The sequence below is a fragment of the Lipotes vexillifer genome, unplaced genomic scaffold (genome assembly GCF_000442215.2).
Source record: "Lipotes vexillifer unplaced genomic scaffold, Lipotes_vexillifer_v1.1 scaffold472, whole genome shotgun sequence".
In the NCBI taxonomy this organism is placed as follows: domain Eukaryota; kingdom Metazoa; phylum Chordata; class Mammalia; order Artiodactyla; family Lipotidae; genus Lipotes; species Lipotes vexillifer.
The window spans coordinates 1545124-1548653 of NW_006797698.1; the positions used below are offsets into that span (position 1 = coordinate 1545124).

The 3530-nt window shown below is 49.6% G+C and overlaps 1 protein-coding gene across 4 annotated transcripts in view; it reads left to right on the top strand.

Annotated features, from left to right (window-relative positions):
• Nucleotides 1–3530, top strand: part of PRKAG2 (protein kinase AMP-activated non-catalytic subunit gamma 2) — a 287757-nt gene that overhangs the window by 220975 nt on the left and 63252 nt on the right. The window lies entirely within an intron of this gene.

A 3530-nucleotide genomic window follows, 5' to 3' on the forward strand; every position in this document is an offset into this window, starting at 1 on the left:
TCTTCTGCCTGTTATTCTGCTATTGATTCCTTCTAGAGAATTTTTAATTTCATTTATTGTGTTGTTCATCATTGTTAGTTTGCTCTTTAGTTCTTCTAGGTCCTTGTTAAATGTTTCTTGTATTTTCATCATTCTGTTTCCAAGATTTTGGATCATCTTTACTATCATTATTCTGAATTCTTTTTCAGGTAGACTGCCTATTTCCTCTTCATTTGTTTGGTCTGGTGGGTTTTTACCTTGCTCCTTCATCTGCTGTGTATTTCTCTGTCTTCTCATTTTGCTTAACTTACTGTGTTTGGGGTCTCCTTTTCGCAGGCTGCAGGTTCGTAGTTCCCATTGTTTTTGGTGTCTTCCCCCAGTGGGTAGGGTTGGTTCAGAGGGCTGTGTAGGCTTCCTGGTGGAGGGGTCTGGTGGATGAAGCTGGATCTTGTCTTTTTCATGGGCAGGACTGCGTCTGGTGGTGTGTTTTGGGGTGTCTGTGAACTTATTATGATTTTAGGCAGCCTCTCTCTGCTAATGGGTGGGGTTGTGTTCCTGTCTTGCTAGTTGCTTGGCATGGGGTGTCCAGCACTGGAGCTTGCTGGTCGTTGAGTGGACCTGGGTCTTAGCGTTGAGACAGAGATCTCTGGGAGAACTCTCACCAATTGATATTACGTGGGGCCAGGAGTTCTCTGGTGGACCAGCGTCCTAAACTCGGCTCTCCTACATCAGAGGCTCAGGCCTGACACCCAGCTGGCGCACCAGGACCATGTCAGCCACACAGCCAGGTACGTGGGGAGTTTCTTGCCTTTTGAGAAGTCTGAGGTCTTCTGCCAGCATTCAGTTGGTGTTCTTTAGGAGTTGTTCCACATGTAGATGTATGTATTTTTGATGTATTTGTGGTGAGGAAGGTGATCTCCATGTCTTATTCCTCCACCATGTTGAAGGTCTCCCCCACAACCCCATACATAGGTTTTTGTGTGAACATGTTTCGTTTTCCCTGGGATAAATGCCCAAGAGTGCCATTGATGTGTCATATGGCAGTTAGGAGCTTAGATTCATAAGAAACTGCAAAATTGTTTCCCAGAGTGGTGGTATGATTTTGCATCCCCACAGCAATGCACAAGTGATTCTGTTTCTCTGTATCCTCACTGGCATTTGGTGCGGTCACTATTTTTATTTTGGCCATACTAATAGGGGTGTAGTGATAGCTTATTGTGGTTTTGATTTGCATTTCCCTAATGGCTAATGATGTTGGACATATTTTCATGTGCTTATTTTGCCATCTGTCTATCTTTTTCAGTGAAATGTCTCCATATCTTTTGCCCATGTTCTGATTGGATTGTTTTATTTTTCTACTATTGAGGTTTGTTTTTTTTAAATTTATTTTTGGCTGCATTGTGTCTTTGTTGCTGCACGCAGGCTTTCTCTAGTTGCGGCGAGCAGGGGCTACTCTTTGCTGCGGTGCCCGGGCTTCTCGTTGTGGTGGCTTCTCCTGTTGCGGAGCACAGGCTCCAGGCGCACGGGCCTCAGAAGTTGAGGTACGTGGGCTCAGTAGTTGTGGCTTGTGGGCTCTAGAGCGCAGGCTCAGTAGTTGTGGCACACGGGCTTAGTTGCTCCGCAGCATGTGGGATCTTCCCAGACCAGGGCTCGAACCCGTGTCCCCTGCATTGGCAGGTGGATTCTTAACCACTGTGCCACCAGGGAAGCCCTGTACATGTTCTCTTAAGTGAATAACTAAGTATTTAATTTTCTTTGTGGTCATCATAAATAATATTGTTTTTAATATCAGTTTCCAGATGTTCATGGTTAGCATGAACGTTGTTAAAACAAATGTGATTGATTTTTGTGTGTTGAATGTGATTGATTTTTGTGTGTTGATCTTGTATCCTGTAACCTTGGCTGCACTCATTAGTCCTAGTTTTGGTGTTTTGGGATTTGTTTGTTTGTTTGTTCATCTAGTAGATTCCTTGGGACTTTCTATGAAGACAACCATGTCATCTGCAAATAGGGATGGTTTTATGTCTTCCTTTGCAATTTGTATGCCTTTAATTTTTTTTCTTGCCTTATTGCAGTGGCTAGAACTTCTAGTACTGTGTTGATTAAGAACAGTGTGAAAGCACACATCCTTGCCTTGTTCCAGAACTTAAGAGAGAAAGCATTCAGTCTTTTGCTGTTAAGCATGACACAGCTGAGTGGTTTTACCACCATGTCTTACAAAATTAGTTCTGTCTTCTTTTCCTCCCCCCACATTTTTTAAGGCAAAGATTAAGACTTAGGGATTGGCAGGACTTCCCTGGTGACCCATTGGTTAAGACTCCATGCTCCCAATGTAGGGGGCATGGGTTTGACCCCTGGTTAGGGAACTAAGATCCCTCATGCCACATGGCGTGACTAAAAAAAAAGACTTGGGTATTGGCCCAACTGAGATGACAGAGCAAAAAGAAAGCATAAAGGAAATTTAAGTACTTCCTCCTCCAGGCTAGGCTTGCAAGAGTGACAGAACCAAGTTCCTTTGGTGGGGGCGGGACTTCACAGCCTTAATCAGCGCTGGGGAGCTAATCTCTTTATCAGGGCCCTTGCACTCTGCAGTGAGCTAAGGGCCCCCTGCACCTGGGGCAGTCATTGCCTGTAACACAGGAGAGCCTCACAGAATGGGGTGCCTGTCCCCTCTCTGGTTACCCTGCTCTTCCAGGAAGCTCTCGGCTGCCAGCCTCGCTGCCTGCCAACCTGAGTTGGCGATTGGAGAGTCTCAGATACCCAGATCCAGGGTGACAGGAGTGGCCAGGGCCAGATTTAGATTTGTATGTGCTTTTGGCAGTGGCTCCCCAAAGAAGAGAATGGGCTATGAAGAGAGGAAGCACGTTAAAGAGTTCCATGGCTGGGTAAAACTGATAGCGACACAGTGCATCTACAGCACGTATATTCCACAGAACAAAATTCTTATTAGGGGAAAGGGATGGGCAATTTAGTCTAAACTTTATAAAGAAAAGCAAGCAATCACTCCCTCACCCACTCCCCTCCACCCCGACCCCGCCTTTGGGGTCATCTCCCCCTGGGGTCCTGCAGCCTCCATTCCCCTCTCCCTGGCACGTCGCCCCGCCCACCCCACCCCCACCTGGCAGCGCTCCCCTCGTGCCCCACCCCAGGGCTGGCCGAGACCACACCTGCGCAGGTTAAACCTGCAGGGACGCGCTGCTGCCGTGGGTGGCGGGGGAAGGTGAGCGGATGTGAGCGGTGGGATGGGAGGACGAGGCAAGGATGAGAAAACGGGCCTCTGCTAATGGCCGGTCGGCGGCCCTGGCGGGAAGGAGGGATGCGGCCAGAGGGGCGCCCCGGCCGCCCTCGAGCGAGCCAGCCCCTGGCTCCTCGGGGTCCTAGTCCCACGGTTCCATCTCGCCGGTCCATACCAACGCGCGAGGCGCCAGGGGGAGGCCGGGAGCAGGCCGTTCCACTCGGGGAGGGGCGGCAGGTTAGGCCGCGGCCCGCGCCACCTGCGGCCTGGGGCGGGGGTGGGCTGGAGGCTGGGCCGCGCCGCCCGTTCTGTGCAG